This window comes from Oryctolagus cuniculus, chromosome 7 (assembly GCF_964237555.1).
Source record: "Oryctolagus cuniculus chromosome 7, mOryCun1.1, whole genome shotgun sequence".
Classification (NCBI taxonomy): Eukaryota; Metazoa; Chordata; class Mammalia; order Lagomorpha; family Leporidae; genus Oryctolagus; species Oryctolagus cuniculus.
The window spans coordinates 11253035-11276274 of NC_091438.1; the positions used below are offsets into that span (position 1 = coordinate 11253035).

The following is a 23240-nucleotide window of genomic DNA, read 5'->3' on the forward strand; positions in this document are numbered from 1 at the left end:
CTAAATCTCAAAACAGATACATACCACACCAGCAGACTGTCAGAGAAAAATTTTTTTAAAGACTATTTATTTATTTTTAAACTTTTATTTAATGAATATAAATTTTCAAAGTACAGCTTATGGATTACAATGGCTTCCCCCCCCATAACTTCCCTCCCACCCGCAACCCTCCCCTTTCCCTCTCCCTCCCCCTTCCATTCACATCAAGATTCATTTTCAATTCTCTTTATATACAGAAGATCAGTTTAGCATATATTAAGTAAAGATTTCAACAGTTTGCACCCACATAGAAACACAAAGTGAAAAATACTGTTTGAGTACTCGTTATAGCATTAAATCACAATGTACAGCACATTAAGGACAGAGATCCTACATGAGGAGTAAGTGCACAGTGACTCCTGTTGCTGACTTAACAAATTGACACTCTTGTTTATGGCATCAGTAATCACCCTAGGCTCTTGTCATGAGTTGCCAAGGCTATGGAAGCCCCCTGAGTTCACCGACTCTGATCATATTTAGACAAGGTCGTAGTCAAAGTGGAAGTTCTCTCCTCCCTTCAGAGAAAGGTACCTCCTTCTTTGATGACCTGTTCTTTTCACTGGGATCTCACTTGCGGAGATCTTTCATTTAGGTGTTTTTGTTTGTTTGTTTGTTTTTGCCAGAGTGTTTTGGCTTTCCATGAGTTACACAGAGAGAGGTCTTCCATCTGTTGGTTCACTCCCCAATTGGCCGCAATGGCCAGGAGTTGTGCTAATCCGAAGCCAGAGCCAGAGCCTTCTTCTGGGTCTCCCCTGTGGGTGCAGGGGCCCAAGGACTTGGGCCATCTTCTACTGCTTTCCCAGGCCATAGCAGAGAGCTGGATTGGAAGTGGAGCAGCTGGGACTCACCCACATGGGACTCCAGCACTGGGGGAAGTGGCTTTACCTGCTGCACCACAGCACCGGCCCCTAAGCTGATTTTTATATACAGTGCTATTTGAACACAACATACAGAATCAAGTTTCTCACTGTTAACATGTAAAGCCAAAGAAATAAATCCTCCATTAGCATACAAATTTTCAATTAAAAACTTTATACAAAGTTTCAAATCAAAAGCCTTTATTTACATGTCCAAAGGTAGAAAAAATTTTTAGACTTAAAGTATTAACCATTGCTTACTTAAACAGTGTTCTTTAAATTGGCTTTTTTTGTTTTGAACCAATTTTAGACAAAGAAAAGCTGCAAATGTGGTATGTAAGTCCTTTACTATGTCTTATCCACTCCCCATATAAACAGGTACAATCATCAACAGAAAATACTGGCACAATAGTATTAACTAAGCTCATATGTGGTTAGAAATTCTCCATTTTCCCACTAATGATCTTTATGTGTTCTAGACTCTTGTCCAGGTTCCACAATGCATTCAGTTACTAATTCTTCTTAATCTCAGTCTTTGTCTTTCATGTTCTGGTTGCTGTCTCTCTATTTGGACTTTTTCAATAATTTCTTATGATTAGAGTAAGGTCTGTATTAGATTTTAATCAATATAAAGTGACTATATTTATAATAAATAATCAAATAAAGGAACAGAAAAACCACTTCCTCACAAAAATCAAGTAAATAAATGTAGAAGAGGAAAAAAACCACTAAATACTACAGTAATCAATTTCACAGACAAGATCTACTGATGCATGCTAGAATCAGGGAGCAATCAGGATATCTCAAAATATCTCACTCAGGGAAAGACAGCAAACTTGCAGTATACAAATCCTTCAGACACTAACCAAGTGATCAGGGAACCATCATCAGTAATGTAACACAAGGAAATCATGAACTACTATCACCATCTAATGCTCAAATATCTCAAAAGGCATTTTGGGATTCATTTCTATTTTAAGACCCTAAAAACATCTGATGTTGTCCAGTGCTGTCTTTTAGGTTTTTCAGTCACTTTCAGAGAGAGATGCAGTCATCAGCCACCTTGGACTGGCCCAGACCCCACTGCATGAGCAACAAAATGAACCCAAGGGTCACTTTTGACTTTATTTTAATATTAATATCTCTCTCCCAGAAGAAGCTTAAGCCTTATTACCATAACATGCAACTTAAATTGCAACATGTTTCTGAACTGCGCCTGTGTAAACTTGTATCCACCCCTACATACAGTAAGTACCTCCCCTCTTACATACTCACTTTTCCCCTAAGATAATAAAAGACACCCATTTCCCCAGAGAGTCTTGACTTTGGGAATGATTCCCTGTGGTCTCATTATTTGTTGCTTAAAATAAATTACTAGGGCCCATGTTGTAGTTAGTGGGTTAAGCTGCCGCCTGCAATGCTGGCATCCCACATGGGTGCCAATTCAATTCCCAGCTACTCCACAGCCGATCCAGCTCCCTGGTAACAGCCTGGAAAAGCAGCAGAAAATGGTCCAAGTGATTAAGCCCCTGCAAGCAGGTGGAAGACCCAGATGAAGATCCTGGATCCTGTCTTCAGCTTGGCCCAGCCTTGGTCTTTGTAACCATTTGGGGAGTGAACTGGCAAATGGAAAATATCTCCCTTCTCTCTCCCTTTTTCTCTACAACTCTTCCTTTCAAATAAACATATAAATCTCTAGTCCTGGTAGGGGCGCCGGATTCTGTCCCGTTTGCCCCTCTTCCAGTCCAGCTCTCTGCTGTAGCCCGGGAAGGCAGTGGAGGATGGCCCAAGTGCTTGGGCCCTGCACCCGCATGGGAGACCAGGAGAAGCACCTGGCTCCTGCCTTCGGATCAGCGCGGTGCGCCAGCCGCAGCGGCCATTGGAGGGTGAACCAACGGAAAAGAAAGACCTTTCTCTCTGTCTCTCTCTCTCTCACTGTCCACTCTGCCTGTCAAAAAAAAAAATAATAATAATAATAATAATAAATCATTTTGTGTGACAACTGGTTGCGGTACATTTCTTGGAATTTACCCGGAAGTGGGCCCATATTTTTGGGTGGATAATATCACTACCTGATACAATGCAAAGGATACAAAACAACCAATGTTAACCTTGCAAAAAAAGAGACTCTTTTAAATTAAATATATTTATTTCAAGGATAAGCCTTATATCACTATCCCAAATGGAAAAATAATCATTTGTCATACATTAGAAATTAGAAGGCCCCTCGCAAATAAATACAATGAAAACAAAACATTCTTAATGCAGCATTATTCACAACAATCAAGACAGGGAATAAACCAGAGTGTCCATCAGTAGAAAAATGAAAAAAGAAAACGTAGTAGATATACAGCAGAGTATTCTTCAAGCACAAAACAGAATGAAATCCTTTCAAGTGCAGCAAAATGGATGGAACTGGAGAATGTTAAATGATTTAAGCCAAAGAAAGAAAAACAAATTCTACATGTTCTCTTCCTCATATGTGGAAGGTCAAAAAAAGTCAGCATGAACTGAGAATATGTGAACTATGGGAGGCCAGGAGCAGTGAAGGGGAAGAGAGGGAGACTGGATGATAGGTACCAAACGTGAGCTAGACAGGAGGAACAAGTTCCCGAGAGTGTTACACAGGATAGTGAGAACATGTTATAGACATCCTGAGCAAACGAAGAAAGGAGTTCCAAGGCTCTGATCATAAAGTAATGACAAAGAGGAAATGTTACCTACTCTGATTTGAGCAGTACATATCATATAGAAGAATGCTGCATCCCATAAACATGTTCAATTATTTATAATTTATAAAACTTTTAATATTTTGAAAAATAAAAGTAAAGATAAAACTAAGGTACATAAGAATCTAATCGGTTTACATACGAAAAATCCCATCTGAAACTAGGTTTCTCAAAGAGAACTGCTTATACTGGGGGCCTGCATTGTGGTGCAGTGGGCTAAGCCTCCACCTGCGGTGCCAGCATCCCATGAGCACCAGTTCATGTTCTAGCTGCTCTACTTGCAGTCTATCTCCCTGGTAATGTGCTTGGTAGAGCAATGGAAGATTATCCAAGTGCTTGGGCCCCTGCCACCCACATGGGAGACACGGATGGAGTTTCCAGTCTCCTGGCTCCAGCTAGGACAGGTCGCTGCAGTCATTTGGGGAGTAACCAGTGGATGGAAAATCCTTATCTTTCTCTCTCTCCCCCGCATACCACTAATTCTGCCTCTCAAATAATTTAAAAAAATAATAATAATAAAACTGCTTACAATAACAGAAAGGAACATGAGGTTTAAGATGAGTCCAGGAGACAACAATATTTTTTAGACTTTGACATTAACAATTAAATTAGAAAAACAATATTTTTCTAAAAAATATTTAATTATTTATTTAAAAGTCTGGGTTACAGAGAAGGAAAGGCAGAAGCAGAGAGAGAGAGAAAGGTCTTCCACCCACTGGTTCACTCCCCAAATGGCCCCAACAGCCAGGGCTGGGCCAGACTGAAACCATGAGTCAGGAGCTTCATCTAGGACTCCCATGTGGGTGCAGGAGCCCAAGCACTCGGGCCATCTTCCACTGCTTTCCCAGGCATATTAACAGGGAGCTGGGTCAGAAGTGGAGCAGCTAGGACTCAAACGGATACCCATTATGGGATGCCGGCATTGTGGGTCGCAGGTTAAACCACTACCCCACAACACTGGCCTCTTTGTCACTTGTCTTTGGTAACGATATTTTTCTGCACAAAGTTTTGATTTATCACTCTTGAACAATATCTTTATGCCCTTGGAGAAAGTGTTACATGTTCAAAAGTACTCGGTACAGATTACATACAGTCACACTGATAGGAAGGATTCCTCTGCACTTAGTATCTTCATGCATTGTCATAGGTTTGTAAGTTTATTTTTAGCAGCATGGGGCATTTCCTTTTAGAAGCTGACAGTTACTAGTGTGGGTCATCTATAGGTATTCATAATTGTGAATTAGGATTATGCCTACGCCTTTATTTTTTTCCCTCTGATTGCTGGGCCTGCTATGGTCAATGAAAAAAAGTCATTTTTAAAGTCTAAAGGTGAACACAGTAATACAATGAAGGCGTTAATTATAATCACAGTCATTTTCACGTGTCTTTATAAGGACAGTGTTAATAACGCCCTAGATTCATCTTTTAGTCTTGTAAACATGATGGCTGCAAAGAAAACACAAATCAAACCAATATGATGAAGAATTTTTAAATTTAGTTTTTCATGGACCAGCTCAGAGAGTGAGCTTATCCCATTATATGCCAGATTCAGGTGTGAGACTATCAACTCAAACTTTCTTTTGAAACCATAATGTACATTACCTAAAACTTCTATTAAACTTTTGGGAACAAACAAGAAAGACTTCCAAACACCCTGAGAGTATGTGGACAAAGAGTGTCCAGGGAGTTAAAATGCAAATACTGAAAACATTCTGTCTGTGGTATTATATCTAATTGCAAAAGCTAGAGCTGCTGATAGGTCAAATGAGAAGCATGCTGCCAAAGTTATGATTAAAGGTGATGATTTGTGACAAAGCAAATAAAATAACTGATAACATTCCTTTGTCTAATAACTTAGTTCATTGTCCATTTGCAGATAGGGCCAAGTATGTCGAGCAGCTGTTACTCTCCTGGGAAAGACAAAGTTGGCTCTGCTCACTGCAATTCACTGATAGTCTGACCTCACTAATCTTTTGCTGTTTGTCAACCATGAGCTGAATAAACAAGTCCATGAAGACTTTTTTCCCCCTAACTCATAAATTAGAGGAAACCCTTTAAATTCTATTGATGACTTCAGGACAAACACTAACATAAAATGTGTTGTAATGGGAAAAGCAGAGGTGGAGTATAGGTTAAGCACGGGAATCTGGTATCTGGTCCAGTGTATTTCAGCATTAGTAATCTGATCAAAAACAAAATCTACTTGTATCCTGAGGCAATCTCGCTAATCTCACCCACGTAGGAATATTTAGGAGGATTACTTAAGCCTGTCAAATAATCACTCTTGTTAAAGGCAGGTAACTTCAGATACCTTAACTCTGGCCTTTTGAAAGGACAAACACCCACTTTTCCCTCACAATGACAGCATACAGAAAAAGCCTTGCTTTGCTATTTTAAGAATATCAGATCTATGTGAAGTAGACACACACACACACACACACACACACACACAAAAACCACCACTGGACCTGAGAGCGAGGAAGGATAAGCTTCTCACCAAGGGATACATACTTTGAGAAAGCTGAAAAAGTGTTTTGAGTATCACATTTATAAAAATAAAGGTCACTGTCTGGGCTTTCCAAAGCCACTTGGCACTGGTGAAGGGACAGACAGCCTTTCCCAGTCCCTTTTATTACGATGTGACTATTACTGAAGAGAACACACTCAGAAGATCAGACCCTGTTTTGTTTTGAAGCTTAAATTTCCCAATGAGGAATGTTATTAATAGCTCTAGCTTGTTCTCTCCCAAAAGATCAACTGCAACCAAATGAAATGAATGGTGATCTGAAGATTTCACTGTCTTCACAATAAAACAGAAGACGAAGCCTAGACCTGGATCACTTCACCCTTTTTCTTCTCATCTCCTCTGGTTCAAAATGTTAACACGTCTTAAGAGCCAATATTCTCCTAGATCTGCAGCTGGACTCCACATACTCAAGCCTCAGCAAAATCTCTGAAGTTTCAGCCTTTCTCTGGAAAGCCGGCTCAGTCTTCCTGCCACAGCCATTCTGCCCTGCAGTGTATAGAGGGACGCAGTCTTCCCTGGTGTGTATAGAGGATCTTTGCCCTTCTTACGCTGTGTCACTCTGTGGGGTTGGTGCTTGCCACACTTTTACATATAGTCTGGCAGGTTTTAGGAACATTTGCCAAGTTTGTCATGCTGTCAGCCTCTGAATTGTTTATTAAAATAAAAATCTGTTGAACCCAAATGATATTTTGGTTTGAAATTTTGAAATTCAGTTCTTTCAGAGAAGGTGATCAAGTGATCAAGTACTATTGGGGGGAGTGGGGCACGCATGGTGCTAAGGCATAGATGGTAAAAGCACCTCCTTCAGTGCTGGCTCCTGGTTCGAGTCCAAGCTGCTCCACTTGTGATCCAGTTTCCTCCTAATGGCCTGGAGAAGGCAGTGGAAGATGGCCCAAGTGCTTGGGCCCCTGCACCCACTTGGGAGACCTGGAAGAAGCTCCTGGCTCCTGACTTTGTTTGGCCCAGCTCCAGCATTGCAGCCATTTGGGGAGTGAACCAGCGGATGGAAAATCTCTCTCTTTTTCTCGCTATGACTCTGCCCTTCAAATAAATAATAAATCTTAAAAAAAAAAAAAGGTTATGAGAAAGTGGAATTAAAAGATAAGTTCATTAAAAAAAAGACAAGTAACAAAGTACGAATATTCATACCATGACAAAAGTGATCATTGTTAAAAGCACTCAATACAAAAACAATCAAATAGAAAAATTAGCGAAAGGTACAAATAGTACATAGGGAAATAATTATCTTTTAAACATAAGAACTTCAATTTTACTTACTGTAGAAAAGATGCAACAGAAACAAGGAAGTAAGACTTTTTATACCTATTTGAGAAACACATTTAGATGGTATACTGTGCAGGAGGACAAGCCACTTTTTCACACTGATACAACCTCTTTAAAGGGGAATGTAGAAATATCTATTCAAATTCAAAACATACACAGCCTCTGACCTAGGAGTTTCACTTCTAGGAATGTAACCTACAGATATTACTGGCACATCCTCAAGAACATTCACTGCAATGCTATCTGAATTAGCAGGAAACTAAAAACAACCTAAGCAACCATTAAAATCATGGCAGCCAGGTGGGACTATTGAGTAGCGCTTTTTAGAAGAATGAGGCAGCGGAGTGGGCATTGGGCACAGCAGTTAAGATGCCAGCGGGGATGCCTGTGTCCACTATCGTGCTGCCTGGGCTCCAGTGCTGACTGCTCCCGACTGCAGCTTCCAGCTAACATGCTCCCTTGGCGGCAAGCAGATGATGGCTCAAATAGTTAGGTCACTGTTACTGTATGGGTGGTCTGCATTATATTCCTGTCTCCCAATTCCCAGGCAGATTCCGCCACTGCGGACATCTGGGTAGTGAGCCAGCAGGTGGGAGTTCTCTGCCTGCTAGTCTCAGATACATAAATCATTTTTAAAAAGATTTTATTTGTTTATTTGACAGGTAGAGTTACAGATAGTGAGAGGGAGAGACAGAGAGGTCTTCCATCTGCCGATTCACTCCCCAAATGGCCACAGCAGGCCATCAGCAGAAAGCTGGATCTGAAGAGGAGCAGCCGGGGCTAGAACCAGCACCCATATGGGATGCCAGTGCCATAGGCGGATTAACCCACTGCGCCACAGCCCCAGCCCCAGTAAATAATTTTTAAAAATGTAATAGACCTATTTATAACTGATCTGAGACTGTCTCTAAGAAGTACTAAGAAGGAGCAGAGAAATTAACACGCTCTAACGTTTTTAAAGAAAGAGGGAAATACGCACACTTACATGCTTATTTATATAAAAACCTGGAAGTAGAAAATCTGAATGATTAGGATTGGGGAGAGAAAGGGAGAGGTGAAAGGAACATTTTTAGTATTTTATTTGAGTTTCTACTCTGAATTATTACCCATCTATGTGCATACTCATGTATGTGTAATATTTTCTTAGCATAGAAAAACTAATGAAAATGTAAAGTTTTAAAATCAGATCAATATAACCAATTAAGTGAGAGGGAAACAGCAATAAGATTATAACAGACACATGTAGATTCAGAAAAAACACTGAACTCCTGATTACTCACAAGTTTTTAATTTCAATTTATTATACTCCTACTTGAAACATCTATTACCTTTTAACTTCTTCAGATCTAGAAAAGTTAGGGACTCTAAGTAGCAGTTCTATGTCAGCCTCATAAACCACACTAAGTGTTTTTGGAATGACTAAACCTATTGTTCTTACAGCATACAAGTTACTTTCAATGCTAATCTCAGGTCCACAGCTGTGACACTAGCCTATCCATCAACATGTAAACAGAAAATGACAGCAAACTTCTCTATTTGCTCTGTAATCTTTAGGCACATAGCTTAATCTCTGAAAATTAAGTAAGGCAATTTTTACAAATACCATTTACAAAGATTTTTTAAAAGGGAAAAATGCTTTCTTCACTAAGTAAATTTAGTGGTAGCAATTTTGAAAAGGCATATAGTTTTAATCAGATTACATTAAACCATCAGAATAAAAAATTTTATGATCAAAACCTAGAGTGTATGTCAAAGTAAATTTACATAACATGATAATTTTTAAAAATTAAAGATCAAAACAATTGCTAGTCAGTTACAAAAAGATTTTTAAAATGGTTCCTAGTATCTTGATTTTTAGAAACAATTGTAAGATTTTCTTTATCAGACTTTGCTAATATAAATGCAACAAGTAGTTTTATATCTTTTTCAGGTCAGTATTTCCTGGCTCTCACAAACATGATGCTAACAATTCAAATACTGCAGTGAACAAAATACTTCTCTCTGAGGAAAAGAAAATGTTAAAAATTTACTGAAATATTTGTGAGTAATGCATACCCTAAAATGTGTAGGGCCTTTCTTTCTTTCTAGACTTAATTAAGAATGTTTATGAAAACATAAAAGCAATCAATTTCATATAAGTAAAAAAAACTCTTAAAGTTGCATCATAATAAGTCACTAAAATCATATTTATAAAACTAAATATACAATGTGATTCCCAAGTTAAAAAAGGAAAAGAAAAAGTATTAAAATTCACTTATACATTAAATAGGTAAAATTTCATGGAAAACTTAATTAAAGGGTAAGCTTATTTTGCTGCAAAAAAATTTGAAATCCATGCATATGAGGGATCTTCAAAAAGTTCATGAAACATGCATATTATGAAAAACTGTACATAGATTTCAAGATATTTTGCACTAAAATAAACATCTTTGGGGCCAGCGCAGTGGCTCACTTGGTTAATCCTCCACCTGTGGCGCTGGCATCCCATATGGGCGCAGGGTTCTAATCCTGGCTGCTCCTCTTCCAGTCCAGCTCTCTGCTGTGGCTCAGGAAGGCAGTGGAGGATGGCCCAAGTGCTTGAGCCCTGTACCCACATGGGAGACCAGGAGGAAGCACTTGGCTCCTGGCTTTGGATCAGTGCAGCGCTCTGGCCGTGGCAACCATTTCGGGGGTGAACCAATGGAAGGAAGACCTTTCTCTCTGTCTCTTTCACTGTATAACTCTATCTGTCAAATAAATAATAAAAAATAAAATAAAATAATAAACATATTTGATTACATTTTCCCAGGCACAATTCAAAGTACTTTAACTGCCTAATATGGACATTATCTATAATCAAAAAAACTCATTTTAAAAAATAAGGTATCCAAACTGAAATGCAATAGTTTGAATCCCATTGCAATAAATTCCAAAAGATTTCCTTTTTCACATCAGAATTGTATGAGCATAGTAAATGCAGCACTGTTTTAGTGGCAAAACCTGGGGAAACAGCACACGCATATCTAGCAACAGGAAAGTGATTAATTTAATGATACAAGCTGTGAAACAGCGTATTACACTGCATATCCATGAAAAGTACATGCTGATAGAGGACTTAGGTGAAGAACACTATGTCCTCTTTATTTCTTACATGAGGGAGAAATTTAGACTAGCTCTGAAAGGATACTAATGAGATGAAAATATCAGAAAATTAGGGGTCCCAGCGACAGGAAGACTCTTTAGAAGGCCTGACTGAACATTCTTTTTAATAAAAAAAAAAAAAGTTAGCATTTTTTAAAGGCCACTGATGAGACTGGGAATATAATCATTTTACAACAAGGAAGATCAGTTATAATCTAGTTCGGCTTTCTCAATATCAAGAATTATGAGTTTCACATTACAAGCTACAATAAAGAAAAGCCCAGAAAAGAGAACCAATGCAGACATTTCCAAGTTCCCATTGTATTTTTCACAATTTCATCATTTGCAGTGATTTCAGTTGAAAGAAGTGATATGAACTGTGATACTTGCCAACATACTAGAGCTTACTAACATTTCTGAAAAAAAAAAAAAATTAAATCAAATAGCATTATAAGGAAAATCAGTCCCAGATGCAGGACAATACAGCCCCCTCCTCAGTGCCTGCAGGATGCGGTAGGCCCCAACTTCAAGCAGCCCTAGCACTGCAGAAGTGAAGTAGGAGGGGCCGGCAGCAGCGGGTCAAAGCTCTGGCCTGAAGCGCCAGCATGCCATATGCTCCTCTTCCTAGACAGCTCCCTGCGATGGCCTGGGAAGGCAGTAGATGGCCCAAGTCCTTGGGCCCCTGCACTCATGTGGGAGACCTGAAAGAAGCTCCTAGCTCCAAAGCCAGGAGCCAGGTGCTTCTTCCGGGTCTCCCATGCGGGTCAGGGGCCCAAGCACTTGGGCCATCTAAGAGAAGCCAGGATTAAAGGAGAGCCTACAGGCAAAGCACCTTGCAGGAAGCTAACACTGAGCACAGGAGCACATCCAACTGCAACAAGCAAGAAACAGAAGCGGCCCTGGCTCTGTGAAGCCCAAGGCAGTGAAACAAGGATGCAAAGGCTTAACTGCTTACTCAGCCCTTAACTGCTCACTCAGTCCTTAACTGCTCAGGCCAGCAAAGGCAATCGATACAATTTTTCTACAGGAACAAAGGGTATCAAAGGTCGTAAAAATGTGAACATTTTAAGAAAGCAATTTAACTTCTTTGAGCAATGTATCCTAAAAAAATGCAATTGTCAGCTATTACAACGTTCACAATAAAACAATCCACATGTCCAAAAGCACAAAACTAACATGTATAATCCATTAAAAGTTCACACAATAAACATGTGCTATCATTTTTAAATGAAACAAAATTTTAATATTAGAAAACAGAACAATTCAAACCTCTGCTTTGGAATAACCTACAGCACAAATGTCTCTGGTCAATTCAGAGGGTGTAAAATTGTGGTTACAGCAAGCAAGGCCTCAAAACCTGTGCTGTGGTACGGCTGCCCCTCCAGCCAGTCCTACTTTTATACACTGCCTCTGCTCACTCTGCTCTCAGAAAAACTATCTGAAAACACATCAGAAATACACCTGGATTTCCAATCACAACTTGCTAACAATTCAAGAATACTGAAGTGAACAAACCACTTCCCCCTGAGTAAAAGAAAATGTTAAAAATTTACTGAACTATTTGTGAGTAACGCATACCCTAAACTTGGATGCTACAATCCTTTGCACATCCCTCACTCTGCTTTTTGTGTAAATATCTGTGTCCTTTAGCGTTCTGTCTGGAGCTCACACAGTTGCTCAGACAGAACACTGTCCCCTGATGATTTCACCTCACCTCACCTCACAATTTGAACCACAAATTACTTACTGATTCACCCTCTATCTCCATCCAACTTCCAGGCCAGAACTTGAAACTGCCTGCTGTATTTCCACAAGCATCTCTAACTGAACATGGTACTAGGATGTAATCCCTTCTCCCCTCCCTAAGCTACCTCATTTCACCTCTGTTTACGAGAAGTGATCCTAGTCTCTTTCTCCCTCATCTGCAGCATCCTATCATCAGCAATCATTAATTCTGTCAACAACTCTTGAATCTGTCTCCTTCATTCAGGCTCCTCTTTTTTTTTTTTTTTTCCCAGATTTATTTATTTATTTGAAAGGCCGAGTTACAGAAAGAGAGAGAGACATCTTGCATCTAGTGGTTCACTCCTCAAACAGCTGCAATGGCTGGAGCTGGGCCAATCCAAAGTCAGGAGCCAGAAGCTTCTTCCAGGTCTCTTTCTTTTAGCCCCCATTATCCTTTGTGCATAACTGCGGTTATCTCCCTCTCCCCCATGCCTTCAGCCTTTCCCTTCCTGAAAACAAAAATCAGGCAGGTCCCACACTCCTCTCCCTAAAACCTGAGTTTGTTTAGTGCATAAAACCTTTCAGTGACTCTACAAAACGCCCTCCAATCCCCTCTATCTCTGGCCCCTGAATACCTTTCTCTACCAGCATTCTCCTCTACCATTCTCACCCCTATTGCAAGTCCCCATTCCAGGCACAATCAGTGCAACCTACAGCTGATCACTTCTCCATGGCTGGGCACCTTTGTTCAGGCCATTCTTTTAATTGGAGACATTAGTGTTAATATACAAACTCTAGTAAGAATCCTAGTCCAGCATTAAAAAGCTGAAGGCATTAATGTGCTGTCATCCTGGGAACAAGAGAGACATGGGATTAGAACACAAGGAAAGCAAACTTCCTCCCTCCACCCTGGTGTAAGTCTATTTAGGAAAGTTCTTGGACAAATTTTACTTCCATACTCTCCCCCCTTCCCCATCTTGATGCATCTACTGCCTACCCTGCTATTGTCATGGTGTCCCAGTTGCATAGTCCACCTCCCCCCAACACACACACAATGCAAGGGTGGTTGAATTAAAAAGCTAAATGAGGGGCCAGTGCTGTGGTATACTGGGTAAAGCTGTGACCCGCAGTGCCTGCATCCCATATGGGCACTGCTTGGAGTCCCAGCTGCTCCACTTCTGATCCAGCTCCCTGCTAATGCACCTGGGAAAACAGCAGAAGATGGCCCAAGTGCTGGGACCCCTGCACCTACACCGGATAAAGCTCCTGGCCCCAGCCCTGACCATTTTGGCCACATGAGGAGTGAACCAGCAGATGAAGATAGATCTTTCTCTCTCTCCTCTTCTCTCTCCTCTCACCCCACCCCGTTTTGCCTCTCCATCTCTGTAACTCTTTCAAATAAAAAAATGGATCTTAAAAAAAAAAAAAAAAAAAAAAAAAGTTGGGGCTGGCGCTGTGGCTTAGCAGGTAAAGCCACGGCCTGCAAAGCTGGCATCCCATATGGACACCTGTTCGAGTCCTGGCTGCTCCCATTCGATCCAGCTCTCTGCTATGGCCTGGGAAAGCAGTAGAAGATGGCCCAAGTCCTTGAGCCCCTGCAGCTCAGCACAATTCTGGCCACTGCAGCCATTGGGGAGTGAACCAGCAGATGGAATACTCTTTCTCTCTGCCTCTCCTTCTCTTTCTGTGTAATTCTGACTTTCAAATAAATAAATAAATCTTTCAAAAAAAAAAAGCTAAATGACACCAACAAGCAAATTTACAGTTACAAATAAATGACAGCTCCTTACAGTTCTATGAGGCTTTTTTGAAGATTATGCTTAACTCGTAACTGCCTAGTAGCATTCCAGGCAAGATAATACGAAAACGTAACAGTTTCCAAGCAGTGTAAGACAATAGTTCATTAGAAAAAGACAGCCAATGATCAGGAAGCCCTCTCTAGAAAACTGGCATTTTAAGCCAGTCCTGTAGTCCAGGACTAAGCTGTTCATAGTTTACAAACATATTTACAAACAAGGCAAAGAGCCACACAGTTTTCTCTGAGTGAACTAAGTTCTACCAAAATGTCATGAAACAATGTTGTTGACAATTTTTGCTGTTTTCAAAAAGATGTGCTGTTCATTTGAAAGGCAGAGTAACAGGAAGATGGGGAGAGGCCAAGAGAGATCTTTCACCCACTGGTTCACGCCCCAAATGCTCCCAATAGCCAGGACAAGACCGACCATGCCAGAGCAGCAAGCCAAGAACTCCATCTGGGTCTCCCACCTGGGTGGCAGGGACTCAACCCATTTGAGCCACTGCTACCATCTCCCAGGATCACATAGGGAGGAAGTTGGATCGGAAGTCAAGTAGCCAGGACTCCAACTGGGCCCCCCACTATGACATGGGTACTTCAAAAAGAGCTTTATCCATTGTGCCACAGTGCCCACCCAACAATTTTTGCGTTTTACTTTTTTTAAATTTTTTGACAGGCAGAGGGGACACTGAGAGACAGAGAGAAAGATCTTCCTTTTGCCGTTGATTCACCCTCCAATGGCTGCTGCGGCCGGCGTATCGCGCTGATCCGAAGCCAGGAGCCAGGTGCTTCTCCCGGTCTCCCATGCGGGTGCAGGGCCCAAGGACTTGGGCCATCCTCCACTGCATTCCCGGGTCACAGTAGAGAGCTGGACTGAAAGAGGAGAGACCGGGACAGAATCCAGCGCCCTGACTGGGACTAGAACCCGGGGTGCTGGTGCCGCAGGAGGAGGATTAGCCTATTGAGCCGCGGCACCGGCCTTTTTACTCGCTTTTAATATTTCCATAACCAGTACCTACTGGTTCATACAGAAGAGAAGGGAAATCCCAATTTTTAAGTCTTAACAGGCTGTTAAGCCAAGAAACACAGAATACATAAATGTCTCAGGGTACATTAACAACTTAGTAAAAACTGGCATCCTATGATAACTTTAGACTATTTCCACAAATTGATCCAAATCTGAAATGCCTTAAAACTTTTTAAGTGCCAACAGGACAGTCAAGAATTTCAGATTTTGAAGCATTTCAGAAGAGGAATACTCAGCTGGTAAAGTCTATGCAAATACTCCAAAATCCAAAACCCCTCAAACACTCCTGGTCCTCAGCATTTCAGATAAGGGATACTAAAGCTGGATGGATTACTGTTTAACAAATGTCCTATAGTTCAAAGTTTCAGTACCATAAGTACTGCCACAATAACTGACTTTCCTGAGCCGGCGCCGTGGCTCAATAGGCTAATCCTCCGCCTTGCGGCGCCGGCACACCGGGTTCTAGTCCCGGTCGGGGCGCCGGATTCTGTCCCGGTTGCCCCTCTTCCAGGCCAGCCCTCTGCTGTGGCCAGGGAGTGCAGTGGAGGATGGCCCAGGTGCTTGGGCCCTGCACCCCATGGGAGACCAGGAGAAGCACCTGGATCCTGGCTCCTGCCATCGGATCAGCGCAGTGCGCCGGCTGCAGCGGCGGCCATTGGAGGGTGAACCAACGGCAAAGGAAGACCTTTCTCTCTCTGTCTCTCTCTCTCACTGTCCACTCTGCCTGTCAAAAAAAAACAAAAACAAAAAACAAAAACTGACTTTCCTCATTCACTTCCCTATGCACCTGTCAAATCAATTCTTTAGAATACATTTCTAAGAGCAGAATTACTGGATTAGAAAAGATGTACTGGGGGACAGTGCTGCGGCGCAGCAGGTTAATGCCCTGGCCTGAAGCACCGGCATATGGGTGATGGTTTGAGGCCCAGCTGCTCCTCTTCTGATCCAGCTCTCTGCTGTGGCCTAGGAAAACAGTGGAAGAGGGCCCAAGTCCTTGGGCCCCTGCACTCACATGGGAAACCTGGAAGAAGTCCGGCTCCTGGCTTCGGATCGGCACAGCTCCGGCCGTTGCAGCCAATTGGGGAGTGAACCATCGAATGGAAGACCTCTCTCTCTCTCTGCCTCTCTTCTCTCTATAACTCTGACTTTCGAATAAATAAATAAATCTTAAAAAAAAAAAAAAAGAAGAAGAAAAAAGATGTACCGGATGGAGTTCTTGGCTCCCTGCTCTGGCATAGTCATGACCTGACTGTTGTGAGCATGTGGGGCGTGAACCAGTGGACGAAAGCTCTCTCTGCCTCTCCCCATCTCTCAGTCACTCTGCCTTTCAAATGAACAACAAATCTTTTTGAAAAGAGCAAACATTGTCAGCAACATTGTTTCATGGCATTTTGGCACAACTTAGTTTACTCGGAGAAAACGGTGTGGCTCTTTGCCTCCTGTAAGACTCTTCTTTACCTGCTACACAACGCCGGCCCCTCATTAAGGCTCTTGATACATGCACGGTCTTCAAAAAGTTCAAATCCACATTATCTTTTAATTCCTTTTCTCCATAAACTTCTTGGAGTATCTTCAATACTGCTATAACTGTCCTCAAGGAAACTCTACCAATGTACAGTCCTCCCACCCAAAGTAACTGCAAGTGCTCACCACCAGCAAGCATTACCATCTTCTAAAGAACGTTCATCTTCACTCTTGAAAGGCAGAATGAAAAACAGAGAAAAGATCTTACATCCACTGGCTCACTCCCCAGATGCCACAACAGCCGCTGAGGGAACAAGGACCTAGGCCTCAGCCATGTTCCCTCACTGCCCAAAGGAGATAAATCCCTGCCCTTGAAACTCAATTGGGTCTCACACCCTATTGCCTTCATACCCCACCCCCCACAGCCACCTGAAAGACCAGTTCCAGGAATCCCCCTCTGCCTGCTGCCCCCACCCCACCCCATCCCCAGCCCTCCTAAAACAGAAAAAGGCCGGGCCCCTTCTGCCACGTGTTCCATCAGTGTGCATGCAGGCAGTTGGCCACCCACCTCTACGGCTTTATTTTCTCTGAATAAATTCAGTTTCGTTGTAAATTCATACACTGCGTCCTCTTTATTCCGCGCCTCTTTTTCTAACATTTTGGTGCTCCGTATGAGGGGGCACCAATCTGCAACTCTTTTCCCAACAGCCATGGCTAGACCAGGCGGAAGCCAGGAGCCTAGAACTGCTTTCAGGTCTCCCACGTGGGTGGCAGGGACCCAGCCACTTGAGTCATCACTTACTGCCTCCCAGGATGCATCAGCAAGACACCATACCAGAGGGCCAGCACTGCAGTGTTGCTCCACTTCCGACCCAGCTCTGCTGTGGCCTGGGAGGGCAGGAAAAGATGGCCCAAGTCCAAGGGGGCCCCTGCACCCGTCTGGGAGACCCAGAGGAAGCTCTTGGCTCCTTGCTTCAGATTAGCACAGCTCAGGCTGTTGCGGCTATTTGGAGAGTGAACCAATGGATGGAAGACCTTTCTCTCTCTCTCTCTCTCTCTCTCTCTCTCTCTCTGCTTCTGCTTCTGCTTCTCTGAGACCCTGCCTTTCAAATAAATAAGGAAATCTTTAAAAACAAATAAACCAGACCAGAACTGCAGTAGCCAGGACTTAAACCCACACTCTGATATGGGATGTGGGCATAAGCAGCAGCACCCACTGCATTACAACCCCACTGGTCTGATCAACACTGGCAGTGATAGGCTATGGAGACATGCCAACAAAGAACACTACCGTGGGGCCGGCACTGTGGCATAGCGGGTAAAGCTGCAGCACCAGCATCCCATATGGGTGCCAGTTCAAGTCCCGGCAGCTCCACTTCTGATCCAGCTCTCTTCTGTGGGCTAGGAAAGCAGTAAAAAACGGCTCAAGTCCTTGTGCCCCTGCACCTGCATGGGAGACCCAAAAGAAGCTCCTGGCTCCTGGCTTCAGATCGACCCAGCTCCAGCCATTGTGGTCATTTGAGGAGTGAACCAGTAGATGGAAGACTTCTCTCTGCCTCTGCCTCTCTGTAACTCTGCCTTTCAAATAAATAAATTAAAAAAAAGACCACTACTGCTTCTCTTTCATATTGACAAATGTTGTAAGTGAAACAAGGTATCTAGAGGACATGTAGAAACTAGCTACCTTAAAGCTATTATAAAACAAGGGTCACAGTGCCTGGGTGTTGCTGCGGATTCGTTCTGAGAGGAGGAGCGTGGTGGTAGCAAGAGGTGCAAAGTCACCACACAGACCCGGGAGCCAGGTGAAAGCAGGCCAGAGGCCAGCAGCCTGCAGACTCGTTCATTTCAGTTGCTACAGCAGCTTATATAGCCAAGGCAGCCAATCTGGTCAAGGGGTGGTCTATGCCCTAACCAATCACACCCCGTTGCCAGGCGGTTTCTGAAGCCATCCAATCACAGCCTGTTGCCAGGCAGGCTCCGCTGTCATGTGGTTTCCGAAACCATCCAATCACAGCCTGTTGCCAGCAGCTATCTTGGCATGGCCTTCTCATTCCACCACATTTCCTCTTTTTCGTTTATTTTTGAGCAATGGGAGGCATGATTCTTGGCCATACCATTGTTGACCCCATTTCCATGTGGTCTCCGTACGCGGCTGTGCCTGTCTTAGGTTGTCCCCCAGGGGATCTTACCCGTCGTTGACTAACCAGCCCTCAAAACGGGAGACCACAGGAGTGCTTGCTCAGATGGGGGTGGGAATGAGGAACAGTGGTAATCAGGAATGGCATGACCGCACACAGGCTGTGGGCCGTTCTAGTGGCTGACCAGAGCTAGTGGGGTATAAAACAATAACAGATGTGGCTATGGGCAGTTTCTCGGGGTAGGATGATAGGGCAGGTGCGTCAGCTAACAAGGCGGGCTCTCAGTCTTGTTCAGCTGGTTCCGGTTGGCTGTCGGTTACAGGCTTGATGTTTCTGGCTGGTACTCAAATGGGCTGTCCCACCTTCTCTGGAAAGACACAAGCATATCCTCGACCCTTGGCTAGCAGAAGCCTTTCTACAGGCGTTGGAATCCAGGGCCTGAATTCTACATCTACTCCTACATTAATGGTAAACATGTGGGTGGCATGGGGTCTAGTGGCTGCCCTGAGAGCCTGCGGTGCCCGGGGACTGCTACAAATGTGGGGATCCTCACTGGGTGTGGATGGGATGACCTCACATGGGTTACTGCCTGGAGGTCGTCTAAGTTCATCCCACAGATATTTGGGGGGTGGCCGACTAGGCATTGCTGCATTACCTGCTGTCATGTCATTTTCACTGTCCGAGCTGTCTGTAAGTCATTAACTGCTGCCTGTGAGGGAGAGGCCTGGAGTGTCAGGCTCTAATCACTTACTAATTAATTGTGTTTGGTAATCTGTGTGCGCTTCTGAGAGGGGGGTATCTTTCCCACGTTTGAGTGTTTAAGAGCGGTGCGCCATGCCAACCCTAGCCAAAGGAAAGACACGCACAGCACTGCTGCCATAATGAAGCAAATTCCTAGCACCTCAGCAGCCGATGGCATTCTGCAGGGGTTCCCTACCTTAGACGAACAGACAGTGGTGTATCCAATCGTATGTATGCCCTGTGCTTAGTGGGGGACTTCCTTAGGTCAAGGCCGTATGCCCACACGGTGTCTCCGGAGCGTCACCTCTCTCAGTGAGGAAAGATGACTTGGTTCTGAATTCTGGGATGATCAGTCCCTTATGTGAATTCGCCAGGCAAACCGAAAGTAAGAGGAGGAGCCGAGAAGCGACATGCGCTTCTGGGCGGTGTGTGACTAACCTGGGGTTACTCAGACCGAGGACAAGGACAAGGAAAGGGGCTTAGGAGGGGGTTCTATGCTCACCCTCACAGAACTGAACAGCACACACAACACCGAGGGGCCTACCTGCCAAAAGCAAGGGGGACCTCGAGTCCGACACACTGTCTTTCTCTCTCAGTCACACTGGCGCACCAGATGTTGCTGTTGATTTGCTCTGAGAGAAGGAGCGTGGTAGGGGCAAGAGGCGCGGAGCCACCACACAGACCCCGGGAGTCGGGTGAAAGTGGGCCAGAGGCGAGCAGCCTGCAGACTCGTTTATTTCAGTTGCTACTGCAACTTATATTAGCCAAGGCAGCCAATCCAGTCAAGGGGTGGTCTATGCCCTAACCAATCACACCCTGTTGCCAGGCAGTTTCTGTTGCCAGCGGCCATCCTGGCATGGCCTTCTCATTCCACCACACCTGGGGAAGCAGAAGATGACCCAAATGCTTGGGCCCTTGCACCAGCGTGGGAGATCTGGAAGATCTTGGCTCCTGGCTTTGGCCTGGTTCAGCCATGGTTATTGTGGCCATTTGGGGGTGAAACAGCAGATGGGAGACTCCTCTCTCTCTAACTCTGTCGTTCAAATACATAAATAAATCTTAAAAAAAAAAAAAGTCAACTTCTTCCCTACATATCAACAATGAAAAATTAGAATTTGACATTCAAAGCACAATATCATTTACATCAGCACCAAAAAGAGATACATACTTAGGTGTAGATCTAGTAAAGTATGTAGAAGGTCTATGTGGAAAAAAAAAAAAAAAAAAGATTTTCCATGTTCATGAATGGTTACATTCAACTTTCAAATTGTTAGTTCTTCCCAAATTGATCTCAGATTAAACTGATCCCAACCACAATCTCAACAAGTTATTCTGAGAATACTGAAAAACTGACTCTCATGGCTCAAATGAGCCAACACAATATTAAAACAAAGCAGAAAACTGACACTATCAGACTTCAGGATCTACTAGAAAGCTACAGCAATAAAGATGGTGTGGTATTGGCCCAAAATAAACAAACCAACCAAAAGCAATGGAGGGGCCATGCCGTGGCAGAAGGTTAAGCCTCTGCCTGCAGTGCCCGCATCCCACATGGGTGCTAGTTCAAGTCAGCTGCCCCACTTCCAATCCAGCTCCCTGCTAATGCACCTGGGAAAGCAGAAGATGGCCCAAGTCCTTGGGCCCCTGCACCCACATGGGAGACCTGGAAGAAGTTCCTGGTGCCTGGCTTTCAGCCTTGCCCAGTGCCAGCTGTTATAGCCATTTGGGGAATGAATCAGCCAATGGAAGATCTCTCTCAATCTCTCTCTCTCTCCTCTCTCGTATCTCTTCCAAATAAATAAGTAAATCTTTCTAAAAAACAGAACAGAACAGGGAGCTCAGAAACAGACCCACAGAAACATCGTTTACGGAGGCAGACACTCAGCCTGGCCGTCTAGAAGCTGCTGGTGAGCCTGCATCCCACCCCAGAGTGCCTGGGCTTGAGTCCCAGTCTGTTCCGGATTCCAGCTTCTTGCAAATGTGGACCCTGGGGTGCAGCACTAAGGGCTCAAATAATTAGGTCCTGTCACCCACGTGGGAGACCTGAACCGAGTTCTCAGACCCCAGTGTTGGCCTGGCCCAGGCAGAGCTGTTGCAGGAATCTGGAGAGTAAACCAGTACATAGGTCTGTCTCTTGAGTAAAATGTAAAATCTAGACATAAATCTTATAATGTTCACAAAAATTAACTAAAAATGAATCAACTATAAATTTAAAACATAAAACTACTAGAAGATAACTGGGGAAAATCTAGATTACCTTCAACTGGATGATACTTTTTAGATACAAGACCAGAAACATGATCCATTGGGGTAAACGGGTAACAAACTGGACTTCATTAAAACTAAAAATTGGGCCGGCGCCGCGGCTCACTAGGCTAATCCTCCGCCTAGCGGCGCCGGCACACCGGGTTCTAGTCCCGGTCGGGGCGCCGGATTCTGTCCCGGTTGCCCCTCTTCCAGGCCAGCCCTCTGCTGTGGCCAGGGAGTGCAGTGGAGGATGGCCCAGGTGCTTGGGCCCTGCACCCCATGGGAGACCAGGAAAAGCACCTGGCTCCTGGCTCCTGCCATCGGATCAGCGCGGTGCGCCGGCCGCAGCGCGCCGGCCGCGGCGGCCATTGGAGGGTGAACCAACGGCAAAAGGAAGACCTTTCTCTCTGTCTCTCACTCTCACTGTCCACTCTGCCTGTAAAAAAAAAAAAAAAAAAAAAAAAAAAACTAAAAATTGGGCTGGCGCTGTGGCGCAGCAGGTTAACATCCTGAACTGAAGCACCGGCATCCCATATAGGCTGCTTCACTTCTAATCCAGCTCTCTGCTATGGCTTGGGAAAGCAGTAGAGGATGGCCCAAGTCTTTGGACCCCTGTACCCACGTGGGAGACCCAGAAGAAGCGCCTGGTTCCTGGCTTCGGATCGGCACAGCTCTGGCCATTGTGGCCAATTGGGGAGTGAACCAGTGAATGGAAGACCTCTCTCTCTGCCTCTTCTCTCTTAGTGTAACTCTGACTTTGAAATAAATAACTAAATCTTTAATTTAAAAAAAAAAACTAAAAATTTCTTTTCTATGAAAGACACTGTTAACAAAATGAAAAGACAAGCCACAGACTGGGAAAAATATCTGTAAAAGACCTATCTAAATAAGGACTTGCATCTAAAATATATACATAATATACACAAAGAACTCTATAAAGTTCTATAGAATCAACTTAAAAAAAATGGACAAAAGATCTGGACATCTCGCCAAAGGACATATACACACAGCATCTAAACATATGACAGGATGTTCAACACCGTATGTTATTAGGGTGTCACACATTAAAACAATGAGATTCCACTATATTAGAATGGCTAATATAAAAACACTGATACCCACCTAATGCTGGTGAGGATATGGAAGAACAGGAGTTCTTTTACTGCTTGTAGAATATAAAATGATTCAGTCATCGTGAAAGACTGTTTTAATATATGATCCAACAAGTGCTCCCTATGTATTTACCCAAATGAGCTGAAACTTACGTCCTAAGACATATCAATATTTACAGCAGGGGCCAGTGTTGTGGAACAGCGGCCTATGATGCCGGCAGCCCATATGGGAACCCGTTAGAGTCCTGGCTGCTCCACTTCCCACCCAGCTTCCTGGTAATGCACCTGGGAAAGCAGCAGAAGATGGCCCAAATACTTGGGTCCCTGACACCCACGTGGGAGACCTCGACAGAGTTCTAGGTTACCAGCTTCCATCTGGCCTACCCCTGGCTGATACAGCTATTTGGGAGTGAACCAGCAGGTGAAAGATCTCTC

The 23240-nt window shown here is 43.7% G+C and overlaps 1 protein-coding gene across 3 annotated transcripts in view; it reads right to left on the reverse strand.

Moving 5' to 3' along the window:
• Window positions 1-23240, reverse strand: part of UBE3C (ubiquitin protein ligase E3C) — a 122975-nt gene that overhangs the window by 95537 nt on the left and 4198 nt on the right. The gene's annotated exons all lie outside the window — the stretch shown is intronic.